At 40.7% G+C, this 21,350-nt stretch overlaps 1 pseudogene; it reads right to left on the bottom strand.

The window, feature by feature from the left end:
* The window catches only part of LOC127635137 (piezo-type mechanosensitive ion channel component 2-like), a 164,722-nt pseudogene extending 145,687 nt beyond the window's left edge, over positions 1 to 19,035 (bottom strand).
* Positions 19,036 to 21,350: the final 2,315 nt, after the last annotated feature.

A 21,350-nucleotide genomic window follows, 5' to 3' on the forward strand; every position in this document is an offset into this window, starting at 1 on the left:
GAAGGTGAGAGGGGAAGGCGGCCTGACCTCTAGCCCATCGGCTGCAATGCCTGCTGTCCTCCCAGGCGACTAACTCGGCCGAACCCTTCCTGCACTGCTCTTGGGCCTGCGAGGATGCCAGTGTGTGCACACATGGAAAATAGAAGCCGGCTCCCTGAGAAGAGGCGTGCTCTGCGTTTATATGGCATCGTGATGAAGCTAACACAAATCACGTGTGTCTCATTCCCCTGCTGCCCAAACGTGGCATATTAATTATGTGCCTCTTCTCTTCTCTTGCCCAACTCCCATCGTGAACCCTCAGAGGCAGGGCAATGATGACGAGAGGGAGGGACGGGTAATTCCGCCACAACAGAATCAGATTGACATTTAAAGTACGGACAAAGGGTGATGTTTTGGTGATGCAGGCAAAAGGTCCCTATAGGAAAGTAGTGTAATAAGAGTTGTTGCACTGAGAACATGTCCCTATTAAAAGACAGATATCACTGAAATACTGTAGGTTTCCTGAAATATAACACCTCTCTCTGTGACAGCCCAGAAAACAGCAAAAAATTATTTAAAATAAAATAAAATAAAATGGGACTGCGGGCCGATTGTTTAGCCAGTCAGAAGACTTTTATGCACTTCTTTCCTGTCTGTCCTGGTGTAGTCACAGGGTAGCCCATATATGGGAAGCAGGAAGCTGTGAGCATGATAGTTGAGAGCAGTGCGTAAAACACTAATGTTGCTTTTGAAAGATTTGACAACACTTTAAGATAACACAATGTTTCGTTTCTGCTCCAACTGATATCAACGGTCTCAACTACGCAACAGTCTCTTTGGAGACTCTCTCTTTTAGGAAGAAGGGGCGTGTCATATTCAATGACAAACAATGCGTATAATTATAATGCTTATAACCTTTAATGAAAACTCTACAGATCAGGGAATAAATGTACAGTTTTGTTGTTGTTGTTATTTTTTTGTTTATTTAATTATAAAACCGGCAATGATTATTTGATGTGGCAATAAAAAGGCATCAGATCAGAACATTTACTTTTATTATTTTAATTTAATGAGGAAACATTGAGAAAAACATCGGTTTATTAAAAAAAATAACACTTTACTGAAAGTATTTACTGTATATATATATATATATATATATATATATATATATATATATATATATATATATATATATATATTGCTTTGTAAAGTTATTCATTCGAAAAACACATATACATTTTTTATTTGTATTATGAATTATGCATTCTGCATTATAATGCATTATGAAAACCTTTATAATGCTTGAGGAGCATGTTAAAAATGCAGTAGGTACAGTATACAGGCTTTACGTAAAATGTTACCATGCATTTTGTTAGTAAGACATTGCAATTGGCAAACTGAAAATATGAATACATATTACAAAAAGTTTTTAATTGGTTAGCTTTTCGAATGAAAGGTCCCAGCATTCCTGGCAAGGACTTTTACACCCAACCTAAATGACACTGATGTTGACATTGAAATAATACCAAAGTTGACAAAAAACATTCCCAAAAAAACATTTAAAAGACCCAAAATACCAAATGTTATATAAGAACTAAACCTTAATGTCAAACATAAATGTGTCAGTTCATTGATGCTGGGGAATTTATGGGAGACAGAGCGGATAGAAACCACAGGCAAAACAGTGTGTGTGTGTGTGTGTGTGTGTGTGTGTATAGAAACTATGTTCCATTGTTGGTTCTCTTTACTATGCACATGTGCACACATCCTCTCACACACTTCCTCCACACTTCATGTTGTTTTTTAAGCTCTGTTTACACTTGGACTCCAATAGTAAAAGATGTCCACCTTTCACTCATCGGCCTGAAAACCTTGAGTGTATCACTCAAAGAAGTTGTTAAAATCTGTTTAGTCAGATCTATTTACTCCAGCCAATCTTTATGTTTCAGTAAAGTCCAGCCTCAACAAATTACCTTTACAGTTTAAGGTCACTGCTTTCATGATGTGTTAAACTGCTCTGTGAGACAACTGAGTCATGAGTAGAACCTGACAGAATCTGTGAACTTTATCCTGCACATTCTGCACTGAATTTGGGGGTGAAATCTGGAATTCTGCAGAATGGATTTAAGCCTGTCAATCAAAATATGATGATTAATTAAATCAATCACATATCAATATTTGCTGAGAAATGTTCAGAGGAGTTCTGTGGATACAGATTCATATGGATCTGGTCATGACCCATATACATTGGTTTCATAAGTCATCTAATAGCTCTTTAACATTAACTTATATTGTGATATTTAGTGTGAGAGTGTAATGCATATGGAGTTTTACTTTTGAAGTAATGTCTTTATCATAGGTTAAGCTACATAAACCTAATTCTAATACACTAATGCCAATACCTCATCTCCAGCTTATTAACAAATGCACAAGACTAATTACTTTTATGTAATCTGGATATAATATTTTACCAGTACTGGGTCAAGTAACATTGGTTCCATCTTTATTGCAGGTGATTCAGTAGGGCATATAGTGTGGTGTACAACTCAAATCTTAAAGCCTTTTGATATGTTAAGTAAACTCTCTTTGCTATCCTGCCACAAATAACATATCTGTCACTTTCTTGGCCAGTCGCTCACTGGAAGCTCAATCGCTTTTGAAACTTACTGGCAATGCAGGATAGGTCTCGCTTGTAATTTCATATCATTCTGCATATGAGTCAGAACAGTGCAAAAGGCTAATTTAATAGCCTGACTCAGCATATTTATGAGAAACCATAATGAGAGTGCGAGTAGATTATAACCACCCATTCAAAAACTCAACAGAATAACATTTAAGATTTCTGACAGTGAATTAGCCTCCAATTTGAAGGTAATTGACTCGAAATAGTTGCCTAAGTAGTTGACTTTTGGATTTTAGGCCAAAAATATCAGGGCGTATGTGCAGATACTGTATGTTCAGAAAAAATTATAAAAACTCTAAATTGGAATATAATAATTTAATCTAAATCGTTAAATGCATTTTATGCTAAAATAAAAATATCTTGGCATGTTTAATAATTCAGTCTGCGTAATGAAAACTCTTAGAAGGAATTGGAACAGCTACAATTTAGCAACAATCGTCTCCATCTTTTTAAGGGACATTCATAAAACAACAGCATTCACATAAACAGTGAAGGTTTCAGCAGGGATGTTTGTTTAGTCTGCAAACGAACACTCGGCAACCAAAGGTTTCACACTTCATTCAGTGCAGGTCAGGCTGCTGAGAGCTGAACTGTTAACCTTCAGTGTCCGCTTGTCACTTCACACCACCCACAAACAAAGCAGGTACGCAGCTGCCCCAGTCAGCTGTCCCACCTCCTCCAACCAAGAGCGGCTGACATATCAGTCAGGTAATCTAGGTGAAATGAGCATCTGATGTATGCCATTTCTTTAAGTTCCAGTAGTATTTAGCACACACACACACACACACACACACACACACACACACACACACACACACACAAATATATATATATATTAGGGCTGTGAATCAATATTTTTTTTTAAACTAGTTAATCGTAGAGCTACATTACAACAAACATTAAAAAAATCTTCATAAATATATTTACTTTACATTATCTCAAATAACTTGCAATAATTTATTTTAAATATTTTAAATGTACGTTAATTAATCTTTGATACAAGTATTTGTATACATGCCATGAAATCAGTAGACATGTATTTACAATTTGGGCAAAATATTAGGATCAAATGGACAGATTCAATTCATATCAAATTTTATTGTCAAGAGAAACTTAAAGGAATGTTCCGGGTTCAATACAAGTTTAGCTCAGTCGACAGCATTTGTAGCATAATATTGATTACCACAAAAAATTATTTTGACTCATCTCTCCTATTCTTTAAAAATAAAAGCAAAAATCTGTGTTACAGTGAGGCACTTACAATGGAAGTGAATGTGGGCAATTTTTAAATGTTAAAATACTCACTGTTTCAAAAGTATAGCCACAAAACATAATGAATATGCATATGAATATGATTTGAGTGTAACAAAATCACTTACTAACCTTTTCTGTGTAAAGTTATAGTCAATTTTATAACTTTGTTAAAAATGATGATTATACAACTTTACAGCTCAAATAAGTAAAACACAGTTTTAACAGAAGAATTAATGGAACTGCTTTTATAAAATTATAAGCTTCACATTTCTGCTTTTAAATTCTCCAGAAATTGCCCCATTCACTTTCATTTGTAAGTGCCTCACTGTAACATATATTTAACTTTTTTTTTAAGAAAACGAGGGACGAGTCTAAATACATTTTTGTGGTAATCCATAATTTGCCACAAATGCTGTCGATTGAGCTTAACTTGTATTGAACCCGGAATATTCCTTTAAGTGTAGCCTAATCCTAATATCAAATGTGCTGTCTGAACTGATTATATTTTAGAGCCTACATCAGAGTATTTGAGGTGAAACCAGTGAAACACTATTTTAGAAAAATACAATATTAATTTACAATATTTTAAAAGCATGTAATCATGTGAAAGCATATATCTAACATAATACTGTATTATCAGCTGAGCAGAATTATTAATATGTTTATTTTGTGTCACCATTGCCCTGTGCTTGGCTGATCAGTATTCTTTGTTACATTTTACTAGTGAAGGAAGGAACTGTTTTGCAAAAGTCTTAAAAGTAATTTAATAATAATAAAAAAAATTGATCTTAACTTTTTTGATTCAGGCTTTGTTTACAAATCATGAATTCATTGTTGTGAACCGAACCGAATCGTGAGATGAGTGAATCGTTACACACTCACCATTTTAATAGGTACAGCTGTACACTTACTTACTGATGTGATTAAGAGTAAATTCTAGAGTTTTTGTGCATAAATATTCCAGGAGATCAGCAGATACAGAAATACTCAAACTGGTCCGTCTGGCACTAAAAATTATGCCACAGTACAAATCACTGAGATAATTTTCCTCATTCTGATGGTTGATGTGAACATTAACTGAAACTACTGACCCGTATCGGAATGATTTTTACACTGCTGCCACACGACTGGCTGATTAGATAGTTGCATGAATAAGTAGGTGTACAGATGTTACTAATAAAGTGACCGATGAGTGTATAAATTATATATGCATATATGTTAACTTTTCACCATTTCTTCTAATCCCCTTTCAAGTAATAAATTGTCTGGTAGAGGCAATTAATTACAGTTGCACATTTAATATGAGGTCTGCATGCATGGTAATTATTAAAAAATTATTTTTAAAATGAAGTTCTGAATGTAAATTTGTGAAGAGCTTGTTCATCTAAGACTGCCAATCATATCCCAAGGATATATAGGCGGATGCTTCCCTCGCACCGGTGACGAGTCTTCCGCCATCCCTTTAACTCCCCATCTCCGCCTTTATATTTATAATGTCTATACCAATTGTTATATAAATATTGTCTTTCTATTTCTCACTTTAGTCAGATAGTACAGGGGTTTGGGGGATCTCAGAACTCAAGCCCATACCTGTGCACGAGACCCTCCGTTACGTACAGCACACCGAATCAGTTTACCTTAATGCTCTCCAGGACTATATTGAACCAGTGAACTCATGAAATCCCTTTAGATGAAGTATATCATGTCTCACTGTCCATGTACAAATGTCATTAGATGAATTATTAGTTACATCATGCATTATTTAAAAGGAATTCCCCAATGCATAATAAATATGGTACATAAAAAAACAAAAACTTTGTCAATATAGAACTGCATCAAAATATATAATATTATAATTTTGTGTCAAGAACTGTTTAGCCATCAAAAATGTTAAATAGTCCCAGCTTCAATTTAAATGAGAAAAATATGAATGAACTTGGCTTGAGCAATGATGGTGTCCTCTTTATAGTTCATGAACAGCAGGACTTTGAGATGTGATGTACTGCAAGGCTGTTTCTGGCGGCCTCACTTTAATTACCGGAGTGAGAAAAACTCTGAACTTAGTTTTTGGTTGGCCTATGGTGCACAAAGGGTCCTTTCAAGTAGCCTAATGTATTTCAGAAGTTGAGCTGTCAGATTACAGACAGGAAAAGGTTCAGATAAAACTGTATGAATAGTCATACTATAGCATGAGAAGAAAAAAGCAACACCCACAAGGAACACATGGGTGATCAAAACTCTTTTAATATAAAACTGGCTTCGGGCCATTTCAAACCACCCTGTATATGATGACTCTCTTTGGAAATTAAATACGGCATCGTAAATATGATGTAGAACCTGATTAAATGCAACCATGTGAGCGATACAGTCTTGACTGTGATGTGGAAAGCTTTAAAACAATGACTCTATCAGCTGCTTTGATATGTGATCATATATTATATTTAGATCATTGTGACATATGAACCACTAAACACATCACAACATAATAGAGTAAATCTGTTAAATGCAGGAGGTAATTTCGAATTTTCACTGTCTCCGTCGAACTCAAAGACATCATTTATGTCAACATGAAATCAAAACGAACCCTATTTACTTTCTGAATACGTGTTCCATGTCTTAGAGCACGTGATTGATCAATTCCTGTTATTTAAACTGCTTGGCTCCATTCACATATGTGACTTTTTAATTATCAATGAATTACAACTAACCAAAGAACTTTTATAATAATTTTATAGGGGTTTTGTTGTCATTTTTTTTCCGCTTGACAGCACTAGTCCTCATTCACAACAAGTAGATGAATAAATAGTGATAGAATTTAAATGTTGGATGAACCATTCTTTTAACTATCAGGGCTAGTTTGAGCAGAACTAAAACATCTCAATGGAACATTAAGTAGTGTTCCAACTCTACTACAAATCAATCCAATTTTAGCTGTACAAATCATGCCAGATAAGACATTTTGAGAATGCTTCATGGCTTCTTGAGTTTTTCCAATGGTTTCTCTAATCTAGAGAGCTTTTGTATGTCTAGGGCGGCACCCTGCCTAGAATGAGACACAAAGGCCCATGGAGACGCAAGACAAAGCGCCAGTGTAGCCGTAGAGACTGAATAAGCCCTGACTAAATGAAGCATGACTCAAAATCTTTGTGCCATCATTGGCAACTATAGCACCTGAGAAGTTGGAGACTGACAGATTGCAGCATACTGTAGCGGAGGTGTAGAAGATGGAATCAGTGAGTGTTTTCTTGTGCGCCGGAGTACGCTTCTTAAGTACTTTTTGTTGACTAAGGTTGGCATTCTTTTACAAAGCAAATGTGGTTTCCTTTAAACCAACTCAAACCATGCATTTGGGTGAAAACCCCTAAAAGTACATGCTTTAAATTGACTAATGTTGGAGTTGAACTACAGTAAAGGGCACTGGGTCAGGTGAGTGTACAAGCCTTCTGCGACTTCATAGTGGGCCGTTTAAAGGAAAAAGAAACTCATGCAATGAGAGCGTGACTCTCTACAGTTTGTCATTTATATATATCAACAACATCCTTGATGTTCCAAACTACATCAAAAGCCTTTTAGACTCTACAAAGCCACTCGATGAAGCAGCTCTCCAACAAAACACTATGTGAAGTTCAACCACATCCAATGTTTCAGTTTAAATCAAGCACAAAAGAGAAGATATGAGGTCTGTTCCAGAACATAGTGAGCTGCCATGCTGTCTCTTGCCTTCATAGTCAGCTTCTACAGTAATAGAGCCTCATAAGAGACCAATTTGGAACGTTCTGGCAACTCAACAGATTTCAATAAAGGAGGAAAGACGCAATACTCTAAAGAGCATACATTTACATGGTACTGTGATGCAGACTCAGGCTGGTTGGGATCCATATGCGTTTATTCAGCAGATCAAACAGTACAAGAAGGACAGGCAGACTCGTTACTGGAACAGGCGGAGGGTCAGGGCAGGCGGCGAGAAATCGAGGTAAGTAAACAAGCAGAGATAAACTAGGCTGGCAGCTAACTACGAAGGTCGGGGTAAACAGGCTAGGTAGGTACACTGAATAATCAAAAGTAGAAGTAAACACGCTCAGAAATGTGGCCGGGGCTAACAAGACTTCGCGAGGAAGGAGTTCACAGGCATGGTTAAAATAGACAGAGGTAATGAGAAACAGCTGGGAACAATCAGGGCAGTTAGTATTTGGGCGAGTGCGATCTCTGGGGACCAGGGAGAGAGATGCCCTCGTCGGTGTTCGTGACAGAGCCCCCCCCTGCGAGCGGCTCCTGACGTGAGGACGCGACCTGCGCCGAGGTCTTCCCCGGGGTCGGGAGGCCGGTCTCCCTGGGTTGACTCAGTGGAACTCGGTGACGAGGTTGGGGTCGAGGATGTCTTCCGCGTCCACCCAAGATCTTTCCTCCGGGCCGTACCCCTCCCAGTCTACCAGGTACTGGATACACCCTCGGCGCCGCCTGGAGTTAAGCAGCCCTCGCACCTGGAACGCCTCCTCGCCACCTATGATCAAGGGAGGGGGACCGTGGGTTTCCTCCTCGTCGGCCCTCGGGGGGGTCGGCCGGTTTAAGTAGGGAGACATGGAAGGTAGGAGAGATACGGTAATCAGTGGGGAGTTGTAAACGAACGGTGACTGTATTTATCTTTCTGAGGATTTTAAAAGGTCCTACGTACCTTGGGCTTAGTTTTTTGCAGGGTAGGCGGAGGTGGAGGTCCCGGGTGGATAGCCAAACCCACTGGCCCGGAGCGTAGTCGGGGCCGGGTCGACGGTGACGGTCTGCCTGGACTTTGGCCCGTTGTAGGTGAACGTGGGCCTGGTCCCATACTGCCTCGCTACGTTGGGCCCAGCCGTTGACCGCGGGAACCTCCGTGGGCTCGCCGGACCAGGGGAAGAGTGGGGGCTGATACCCCAGGACGCATTGGAAGGGGGTCAGGTTGGTGGAGGGCTTGAGCAGGGAATTCTGGGCGTACTCCGCCCATGGGAGGAACCGGCTCCAGTCCGCTTGGTTTTGATGACAGTAGGTGCACAGAAACCTGGTGATTTCCTGGTTAAGGCACTCTGCCTGGCCATTGGATTGGGGATGGTACCCTGCCGAGAGACTGAGGTTCACGTTAAGGAGGCGGAAGAAGGCCTTCCAAACCCTGGAGGTGAACTGGGACCCCCGATCCGAGACGATGTCTTCCGGTAGTCCGTAGAGACGGAACACATACTGAAAGAGGTGCTCGGCGGTTTCCAGGGCGGTGGGCAGCTTGGGCAGAGGGATGAGGCAACATGCCTTAGAGAAACGGTCCACGACCGTGAGTATGGTTGTGTTACCTTGGGAGTTGGGTAAGTCGGTAACAAAGTCCACCGCTATGTGGGACCAGGGGCGCCGGGGTGTCGGTAGGGGTAGAAGAAGTCCAGCCGGTGGCTGTTTCGGGACCTTTGCCAAGTTGCACGGGCGACACCTCTTGATGAAGTCAGCGGTGTCCGTGGGAAGTGTCCCCCACCAAAAGCGGTTACTCAGAAGGCGCGTGGTGGCCGTGATGCATGGGTGACCGGAGTGCGGAGCATCATGTACCCAGTGGAGTATTCTTTCACGGAGGCTAAGGGGCACGAATGTCCAGTCCGGTGGACACTCGGGAGGTGGCGGAGCGGTGGCATTGGCCTGGGTGATGTCGGCCATGATGTCCCACTGGACGGGGGCTAGGATGAGCGTGGGGGGCATGATGGGCTCGGCCATAGGTTTCAGTGGTTCGACTTCATACTGTCGGGAGAGCGAGTCGGCCTTGGTGTTCTTGGACCCAGGGAGGTAGGTAATGGTGAACTCGAACCGGGTGAAGAATAGGGCCCATCGGGCTTGCCTGGGGTTCAGGCCTGAGGTCTGAGCGGAGGTACTCGAGGTTGCGGTGGTCAGTAAGAACCTGGAACGGGTGTCTGGCCCCCTCCAACAAGTGTCGCCACTCCTCCAGAGCTCGCGGTTGCCGACATCATAATTTTGTTCGGCGGCGGTGAGTTTATGGGAGTAGTAGGCACAGGGAAACAGTTTAGGAGGGTCGCCCTGGTGCTGGGAGAGCACGGCTCCTATGCCGGTGCTGGAGGCGTCCACTTCAACTACGAAGGGGAGGTTCGGGTTGGGGTGATGCAGGATGGGTGCGGTGGTGAATCGTTCCTTGAGGTGGGCAAGGGCCTGGAGGGATTCGGCGGTCCAGTGGAGTTTAATTCTCCCTCCCCTTGTCATGGCGGTGAGCGGAGAGGCGACAATGTTGAAGTTCCTAATGAACCTATGGTAAAAGTTGGCAAAGCCCAGAAAGCGTTGGAGTTCCTTTACCGTGGAGGGTTGAGGCCACTCGCGGACGGCCCGTACCTTCTCGTCGTCCATGGCCACCCCCTCGGGGCTAATCACATACCCCATGAAGGCTACCGACCTCAGGTGAAACTCGCACTTCTCGGCCTTGGCATAGAGCTGGTGCTGGATTAGGCGCTTGAGCACCATTCTGACATGACTGACGTGTTCCTCGAATGAATCAGAGTAGACCAAGATGTCGTCAATGTAGACCACTAGGCACCGGTTGAGCATGTCCCTGAACACGTCATTGACGAAGGACTGGAAGACGGACGGGCTGTTAGACAATCTGAACGGCATCACCAGATATTCGTAGTGGCCGCTGGTGGTGGAGAAAGCGGTCTTCCACTCGTCCCCCTCCCGGATACGAATCAGGTTGTAGGCACTCCTTAGGTCCAGCTTAGTGTAGATCCTAGCAGTTCTTAGCTGTTCCAGGGCCGCGGGCACTAGGGGCAGGGGGTACCGGAATTTAACAGTGACGTCGTTTAGGCCCCGGTAATCAATACAAGGGCGGAGAGTGCCGTCCTTCTTACCCACGAAGAAGAATCCGGCTGCCGCCGGGGAAGTGGAAGGCCGGATGAATCCCTTGGTCAGCTCCTCCTCAATGTAGGACTTCATGGCCTGGGACTCGGGCTCGGACAGGGGGAAAATCCTACCTCGAGGGGGTGCGGTGCCCGGTTTCAGTTCAATGGCGCAGTCACTCGGCCGGTGGGGCGGAAGAAGGGACGCCTTGGCCCTGCTGAAGGCCTCGCTCAGGTCGGCGTATTCGCGGGGTATCTGTGAGGCGACGTCGGGGTCCTTCTGAACCCTAGTTGCCCCCAAGGTGGGGGGCTCCACGGTCCGAAGGCATCTAGTCGAGCATTCCGTCCCCCACTGCGTGATTTGGTTGGAGCACCAGGAGAGTCGTGGGTCGTGGAGCCAGAGCCAGGGGTAGCCGAGGACTACTGGATGGTGGGGGGAGGTGACGACGTTTAGGCGCACGGTCTCAGTGTGCAGAACGCCCACCTGCAGGAGGACGTCAGTGGTGGTGTAGGTCACACGACCGATGCCCAAGGGATGGCCGTCTAGCGCCGCCACTGTTAATGGAGGAAGACAAGGCGTTAGGGGAATGTCATGCTGTTTGCAAAACCCTTCGTCAATAAAGTTACCCGCTGCACCGGAATCTATCATGGCTTGAGTACTCGCACTGAATGATGAGTTTCTGAGCTTAACGGGTACTTCAAGACAGTCCCTGGATAGAGTAGAAGAGAGCAGTAAACTCACCCCGGGAGCCTGAGGTTCGGATGGTCGCGTCGGGCAAGTGGCGCGAATGTGTCCGGCTAGACCGCAATACAGGCAGAGCTGGTTGGAAAGGCGGCGCGCTCTTTCCTCCTGAGTCAGGTGGGCTCGGTCGACCTGCATGGGTTCTGAGGTTGAGGGCTGCGGGGGCACCGAGGCGGGCTGCAAGGTTAACCTGCCCGGTCATCTGGAGCGGATGAGGTTATCCACACGGATGGCCAGAGAGACAAACTGGTCGAGGGAATCCCCCTCATCGCGGCAGGCCAGCTCCGACTGGAGATCCGTATTTAGTCCCTGCCGGAAGAGGAGTTTCAGGGGGGATTCGGGCCAGCCAGTTTGAGTGGCGAGAGTACGGAAGGCAAGGGCGTAATCCGCGGCCGTGCGCGTTCCCTGACGAAGCACCAACAGCTGCTCTCCGGCGCTCTTACCGCTCTCGGGTTGGTCGAACACATCAATCAGGCTTTGCATGAATGAGTCAAATGTAAACTGTGCGAACCCCTGGTTGGTCCAAACCACTGTTGCCCAGTCGAGCGCTCGGCCAGTAAGCACTGAGTTGACAAACAAGATCTTACTTTCATCGGTTGGGTACAGCGCCGGTTGTTGCGTAAGGAAAATCGAGCACTGCATAATGAAGCCCCTGCATTTTGAGGGCGTGCCGTCGAATTTCTCTGGGAGCGCCAGGCGCGGGCTGGCAGACGCTGGGCTGGGCGGAGGCGCGTCGACTGTGGGCGGTGCAGCGGCTGCGGGCGCAGGAGCGGATACCGGTGGGGGTTGGCGTGCCGCCTGGAAGGTGCGCACGATCTCCTCTATAGCCGCTGTGAGCCACCCGAGCTGGTGTTGTTGGGCGGCCAATTGGTTCGCTTGGGTTGAGAGTTCCTCTGACATGCGGGCAATTATCGCTGGATCGATAAGCGGCGAAGTCTTCTGTGATGCAGACTCAGGCTGGTTGGGATCCATATGCGTTTATTCAGCAGATCAAACAATACAAGAAGGACAGGCAGACTCAGTAACTGGAACAGGCGGAGGGTCAGGGCAGGCGGCAGAAATCGAGGTAAGTAAACAGGCAGAGATAAACTAGGCTGGCGGCTAACTACGAAGGTCGGGGTAAACAGGCTAGGTAGGTACACTGAATAATCAAAAGTAGAAGTAAACACGCTCAGAAATGTGGCCGGGGCTAACAAGACTTCGCGAGGAAGGAGTTCACAGGCATGGTTAAAATAGACAGAGGTAATGAGAAACAGCTGGGAACAATCAGGGCAGTTAGTATTCGGGCGAGTGCGATCTCCGGGGACCAGGGAGAGAGACGCCCTCGTCGGTGTTCGTGACAGGTACACACTTTTTTGGGCAACATAGTCAGTTTGCTATCATTTAAAAAAAATCTATCTATACTCTCTAGAATTAATTATAAGTATATATATAATAAAAATGTATCTGGATTTGTCCACCATATTGGATTTATTTTTTTCACCGAGCTTGTCACAGTGCATTCTGGGACTGCCTACACATGGAAGGATACATACGATGCCCCTTCAGAATTTAGCCAAAAGGAGATATCTTAGGAGGCAGTATATTTTTTTGGAACCTACCTACCTTACCCTACCTTTTGGAACAGCCTTCACATTTGGAGCATGCCTATGATATCTTAATAAAGTGCTGCCTATGAAGGGAGCACGAAAGGTTTTGGAATAGACCCATGGACTTGTTTAAGAATGTACGTATAAAAACATCTACATAGTCCACATATTATACTAAATTTGTTTCAGAAGCAGAACACTTGATCACATTTTGATGAAAGACAGTGTGCATGAAAGAAAGTAAATAGTGTCAATTACGATTTCAAGTTGACTTTAAAGTTGTAGTTAAATTGTCAACATGTTTATAGCTCACTATGTGAAAAATAACACATCTGGTAAAATGGCCAACTTCTGTAAGTTCAAGTAGCCTCTAATTAACTGCATTCAACTGAATTACTGACAAGCGTCCAGTGTTGGGGAAGCTACTTTGAAACTGTAGTTTGACAAGCTACTCATAATTTAACATCGTTAAACTGCAGTAAAGCTACTCTTTTGAAAAAGCAGCAAGCTACACTACAATTACATTTAAGTTACTTAATGAGGCAATTTTTTTTTACATTGTTACTATCATACCAACAATAATAATAATAACAAAATGTACACTAATAACATTTATTAATTAATAAAATACAATAAATGTATTTAATACTTTTAATGAATAGTAACAATAATACATTTAATAATGACCATAAAATGAAATACAACAACATAAAATAAAAAACAGAACAAAATCATAAAAAATGCCATTAAACATAATAATAATAATAATAATAATAATAATATATATATATATATATATATATATATATATATATATATATATATATATATATATATATATATATATATATATTCTACAGGTATAGGCTATTTCACAGTTTTCAGTCCTCCTGCTCTGCCCAGGAACAGCCTCCTTGCCTTAAGATCAAATTATTTGACAAACTCTCCTTGACCTGACGTTTTGTGCTTATCACATAATATTTAGTATTGATAATATATGAATAGAGACTCAACGACAATTCTAAAGTCCTGGCCAGATGCTTTTTTCAGGTCCAAAAAAAAGACGAAATTTCTGGGAAGGAAATTACACATAGTCACCCTGTATTAGATAGTAGCATAATAATATGTGCCATAATAAATAATTTATTTTACCAGACATTTTATTTATTTGACATAAAAATAATAGTTAATTAAATACTAAGAAATAGAGAAAATGTGTTATCAAACAGTTGCATTACAGGAATGTTTTATCTAGCTGCTCCTAATAATACACAGATAATAAGAAATGAAATAAACATATTCATAACAGAATATAATCACTCAAAAGGCAATAATAGCTTATATTAGCTTATTAAAAAAATTAAAGGCAAACTTCTTGGTGTTCTTTCATCATTTTCAGATTTCGCACCCCTGTATGTCATCAATAAGTACACGAAGTGTGGTTGGTCACTCTACATCTTCATGAGACAGTCTCTTCTTATCCAAGTGAGCCCTGAAGTGTCTGATTAAACAGTAGATGGCAGTAATACGGTATATTAGTTTGTGATCTGCCGTTACAAAAGTAGAAGAAAGAAGCTGCCTGATTGAACAAGCACTACACGGACAACTTTAACGGTTGCGCACGGTTACCGTGTCAACAACTGCATCTCCCGCTGAAAGCATATAAATGCACTCCTCCTGCTGGGCCCCATGGGAGTTGTAAGCCCCTGGAGTTCAACCCATATTTGCACTCTGTTTACTGTCATCTGCTGCAAACAGAGCGCATGATGCTCATGACGGTGTTTTCCCTGTATGAGCCAGGAAGATCAATTTTTTTTTTATCCCTATTTCTCCCCAATTTAGAATCCCCAATTCCCACTACTTACTAGGACCTCGTGGTGGCGGGTTTACTCGCCTCAATCCGGGTGGCGGAGGACAAGTCTCAGTTGCCTCCACTTCTGAGACCGTCAATCCGTGCCTCTGATCACGTAGCTCGCTGTGCATGACACCGCAGAGACTCACAGCATGTGGAGACTCATGCTACTCTCCACGATCCACGCACAATTTACCACACACCCCATTGAGAGCAAGAACCACTAATCCCCCATGTGACTCTACCCTCCCTAGCAACCTGGCCAATTTAGTTGCTTAGGAGACCTGGCTGGAGTCACTCAGCACGCCCTGGATTAGAACTCATGACTGAAGGGTGGTAGTCGGTGTCAATACTCGATGCCAGGGGAGCCTTAAAAGGTATGAGCAGCCGGTGTCAGCAAAACACTGTCTCCACACATTCACAACCGCTCACATTTAAATTACATGCAATTTAAAAAATTAAATTGCAGCTTTTGCAGTTAAATAATCTCACTAGGACATAACGTGATTTTAATTTGTGGGCTTTAATTTGTGGGCTAGTTTGGAGTTTGGGAGTCGAGTTAATCAAATTTGCATTCCTGTTGACTTCACATCATTTACAACTAAATTCACCTTTAGCGCCACACTGTGGACATTTTATCCAGTAAATAGAGCTCTCACGTGCCCATATGCACTAACAACACTTCCAGCTTCAGGGTGCAGTGATTTGAATTTCGATAAGCACCGACTGATTTCAGCAGCAAAACATTCGACCTACTGTCACCAAATTCACAGTTTGTAAATGGCATGACATTTGAAGGTAACTCTATTGCCACCTTGAGTACTGAGGTTTCTTACCCTTACAGTAATGCAAAAACACATGTTAAGTGTGTATAATTGGACCAGACGCTTACAATGCATCAAGCAAACAAGCCTGGTCTTAAGGCCACAGACACAAATATTTGCCCAAACTGAAGTTACTTGGTAATTTCACATCAAGGCCACAATTTGGTGCTCACAGTAGAATCATGCTTTCATGTATGACACAGTGAAGAATAACTGCTTGACAGTGTAGGACAAGTGTTTACAGAAATCACTTAAAGCCATGCTTATGATGCATACGTGCTTGACCGGATACTGACATTAAACAAATCATCCTTTAGGTTAGAAAGGAGGGGAAACAGTGCTCAATTTGGACTATGAGCTTCTTTTAAAATTAGTGTCTGAGTTCAACAATGAGCAGGTTGATTTGATTTGACAACAAACTATCCTTGAGAATGAAATAAAGTTGTCCATACTAGGCGTTTTATCAAAACTAAACACTCTGTTATTGGAGAATGGGGTGTACCATAAGTTGTGGGGTTTGTGTTGTGGGAAATTTGAGATCTTGATTGTTAGAGATCTGTGAGGAGGTTTAAGAAGTTCAAGTCCTCACTATCTGTAAAAACAAGACTTACAGATTGTGCATGAGTCATATGTGACAGATGTCTGAAAGACAATTAACACTATCTGGACACAGAGAAGCAGAGAAGATTCAAGTTCCAAAAGAAGGAGAAAAAGGAAGAAGAGAAAAGACAACTGGGAATGCACATAAAAAGCCTCTGCATTTGATCTAACTGAGAACAACACAGTGGAGGGGAAAACCAGAGCGGAGAGAGGGAGAGACAGGAAGAGTTGGTCGGTGGTGATAGACAGAAGCTCTGTTGTCTGTCTCTGATACTGCACACACAGCACAAGCTTGTGTTAACCAGAAAGGCTGTTTTGACATCAAATTAATTTTCAGAGGAAGCAAACAAACAAACAGAGATCTTCGTAACTAATTCTACACTCTCAAAAGAGTTTGAATTATTGATGGAAAGACTGTTGAATTAAAAATATTGGGCGAAAAGCAACAAAATATGGAATTCCTGTATGAATCCATTGTACAGTATTTTACACTTTTTATATGCGCACACACGTGTTGAGAAACTAGCTTTTCCTTGCAACTACAACAACGGCAAAAATGTCTGGCTGCGTGCACAATTTCACCCAAATACAAAATATTTAAATAAATATATATATATATATATATATATATATATATATATATATATATATATATTGATGTTCATGTAAAAGCAAACTTCACTTGTGAAACTTGAGTTTTATATGTGGACAAAAATGAAATCATCTAGAAATATGCTCTTTCAGTGTGTTCAGTTTGCAGGAAGTTTAAAGATCTATCATTGTACTTTTAACATGTGCATTTCAAGTAATAATGAGGATGGGCGTTTCTGCACCATTTGCAACCATTTAGATAAGGGGCTCCTTGGCAAGAAGACATTGCAAACGTGCACCATAAATCAACCAATTAATCAATCAATCATAATTAAAAGAACAACAACAGGGGGCTGTTTATGGCCTGTATGTCTTTCACAAGACTCAAACAGACTTCTTAACCTCAAGACCTGATTACTTAAGCTCATTTATCGCTCTAAATGTGAATGGATCATTGAACTACATTTTGTACACCATTAAAACCTCTATGAACCTCTCCGGTTTTCCTAAGATCGTCCTTGTCCTTCACCATAAGCTCTGTATAACTGATCTGAAGGTGTTAAGTGTTTTAATGTAGTGATTATACAACAGTCTGCAAGTCATACTGCAAGATTGTTACACTGTAAAGTTGGCGACTTGCATTGAAATCGTTACCTTAGGGAGCTATAACTACTCGATCGACCCTGAAAGCATTAGTTTTGTTGGTGTAACTTAAGGTTGATTCAGTGGCGTTTAATCCATTTGGGAATTAAAATGGATAAACTACAACATGAAGCACAATTGTTTTTCAGTGTATGCTTTTCTTACTGCTCTCACTGTAAATCATTCTGTCCTGTGATGCTAATATATTCTGTCATTTAAAGCCCAAAAAGTGCAGGACCATGTGTTGAGTAAAACTAAAAGTGACTGCAATTCTAAACTTTAATAGTTGTAGAAGCTATTGTAAAAGCACTGGTTTATATAAAAGCATTCGGTTATTATTATATATATATATTTTTTAATAATAATACATTTGACTAAAAAGACTAAATTAATATTGAGGGGGATTACCATCAAAAATGAACATAAATTGAAATCAGATCCAAAAAAAATACAAGACTCTATAGATAATTTCACCTCATTTCACTTGATGTGATCATTTATCAATGAACACATCAACCCATAATTATTGATTATTATTATTATTACTATAAAAAGGTATGTTATTAGAATGAATTGTTGAATATCACCATTATTATTTTAAACATTTATATAATATATAATATTGTATTATTATTCATATTAATTATAATAATCAGCATTACTGTTTAATGATAATTATTATTATTTTTATATTAGTATGATTATTATTGATATACTATAAAATATTGTATTATTATTATTATTCATATATTCATTGCAAATATATATTGTATTATTATATTATGTTTAAATAATAAAAACAAAGAATATTATTTTTATTATTTGGTTATTGATGTTTTTATTTAATATTAGCCTATATAACGATAACTTTTGCATAAGTTATATAGGCTAATATTAAATACCTACTTTAACATTTTACAGTTATGTCTATGTAATGTCATGCTCGCTGAAACAACACTTACCTGCAGCAAGACAAACTGGCAGAAGTAATCTGAATACGAGTCCGCACACCACCTCCGAGGCCATTATATCACACTAGAACTGAGATCAGACTGCTGAATTCAGAAATCTGCTGTCAGTGCTCCTCAAGTCCAGTCTTTCCCGAGAGTGTGCGCACGGGACATGGTCCTCTCCGGCCCTATGGAGCTTTATTTCAGGGGGAAAGTTCAGTCCTGAGTCCTCATGATAAGGAGAACTTTAAAGTCCATGTAATCCCAGTGATCGGTTGCACAGGTTCCTCGGCTCCTCTCTCACATGTCCTGGTAAAGTTTCATGCCAAGAAGGAGTTTGCGTGCCAGGTTCCTCTTCTTACCTGTTGACAGGAGAGATCATGGTGCTGCTTGCAGAAGTTCACAGCTTCAGACGCCCTACATAACATCAAGTTGCAAATTCACGCGTCCTAAGTTTGCTGAAATTCCTCAAACCTGTGCGGAAAGATATATCCCAATCCTTATCTTTCGCAGAGTTCAGGAATAGTTGCGGAGGCAGAAAGCAGATGGTGTTTTTCTCCGCTTTGGGTCAGTTACTGACACTTTTACACCGCGCCAGCTGTGCGCGTACTCGCATCTGGACACACCTTTTCTCCTCCACAATGAACGGCTGAACGACCACCCTGCAAAACTGCCAAATGACTCCACCATTCCGGAGTCTGGCGCACATGGAGGGCTGGTGTTTGGTCCCGGTGAGGAGGAGAAAGGGGCGGAAGCTGCACCTCCTCCGGCCGTGTACGGTGTGCTCTTCTGGGTCAGGTGCTGCTCTCCATTACGTTAATATGAAATATCTCTCTCATATGAACATGCAGGGGCTGGGAATGAAAATAGAAACTCTCTGAGCAACTTGAACAACCCTTGAGTTGTTTTCAATGAAAGAAATGAAACTAGAAATAATAATAATAATAATTAAAAAAAACGCCTGTTTTGAGATAACATGACATTTCCCGTCAGAGAGTCGTGAGGCTACCCAAAATATGGCACAGACTCGAGTGCGTTATTCCTTTTCTAAAAATGATTAACACATAACAAAAATACATGGAACATGTGTTTATTAAAATGATATTTTTAAGTTAAATTCTAAATGCCATCTTTCATTCAAAGATATTTGAACCTGTATTGAAACACATTGAGATGTAATACAGTTTATTCAATTCAATTATGTAATGATTAACAAAATACAATTAATACAAATTAAGCTTTTGATTTTGAGATTTTAAGATTACTCAATTCAAAACTGAGATGCGTATATATATATATATATATATATATATATATATATATATATATAGTTCTGTGAAAAAGGTTTAGGCACTTGTGTGAGGATGTCTTGTCATAAATAGTTTTCATTGATCAATAAAAATCATACAATGTCCAGTAAACATAAACAAGCTAAATCAATATTCGGTGTGACCACCTTTGCCTTTAAAACAGCTCCAATTCTCCTAGGTACACCTGGACACAGATTTTCTTGGTTGTTGGCAGATAGGGTGTTCCAAGCTTCGTGGAGAATTCACCACAGTTCTTCTATCTATTTAGACTGTCTCAATTGCTTCTGTCTCTTTATGTAATCCGAGACTGACTCAATGTTCAGTGGGGGGCTCTATGGGGGCCTTGACATCTGTTGCAGAGCAACCGGTTCTTCTATTCTAATCTTTTCTATTTACAAAAGTAATGTTTGGGAGTCTAACATTTCTATTTCCTATTGACACACTAAAGCTGATATAAATAACCATTTATTTATGTGAAACATCTTAAGTGCCCAAGACTTCTGCACAGTATTATATATATATATATAAAGAATTATATAAAATGTGCAGAAGATATAGCCCCTCTCTTACAAGAAAACATTTAACAATAACAGAACGTGCTCAATGAAGAGGTGAAGTGGACTGACCAATTAGCATCCAGGACTGTAACTCTGGTCATTCAGAACAGTGTAGTGATGAAAGTAATTTTCTATAATAGTATATTACAGCCTATTCTTAAATATTTAGATGTTCTAAAACTAAAGTTTAAAACATGTTATCCCTGGATGGATTTGAGTGTGTTAATCATTTTGTGTATATATATATATAAACAAGAATGTTTTATAGTATCAAGCATTATTTATAGAAACTATAGATTATACTGCTGTGTGTCAGTGGATATATATATATATATATATATATATTAGTGGCTGCAGCGCCACCTGCTGCCCGTAAAACAGTCGAGTAGCAAAGACTATATTCAGCATATAAGATTGACTTCTATTGGTTTTAATTTGATTACTTGTGTTTCTTGTAATGCACAGCACTATTGTTTATGCTAGTGTGTCAGTATGAAGAACGTCTTTGTTATGCGTTCATTAAATAACCTAACATTTTTAGTAAAAACCTTTAAGACTTGAAAGAAACAGGCCTACTGAATTCAGTTTTATCCAGTGGAAACCAAATATCAGTGTTAAGGCAAATGCTGAAGCAAAGAAAAAATGTGTATCCAACTATTAGATTAATTTGAGATACTCATAACATAAATAATGGAGAAATCAGATTAATTAGTCAGAATTGTTTTAAAATGTAAGATTGTTTTCTGAGAAACTGTTCCCTTTTATTTTGCTCCCAAATTTGAAAAGCTTACAGCTAAATTATGCATAATTTATTATTTATGAATAGTAATATTTTATCCAGAAAATCAATAGACGACTGATACTGGTTAATTGTGAATTTCTAAATAATTACAAGACATCATTTATTTTGAGGTGTGCTTTTAATTTTTCAT

This window comes from Xyrauchen texanus, chromosome 42, assembly GCF_025860055.1.
Source record: "Xyrauchen texanus isolate HMW12.3.18 chromosome 42, RBS_HiC_50CHRs, whole genome shotgun sequence".
Lineage (NCBI taxonomy): Eukaryota > Metazoa > Chordata > Actinopteri > Cypriniformes > Catostomidae > Xyrauchen > Xyrauchen texanus.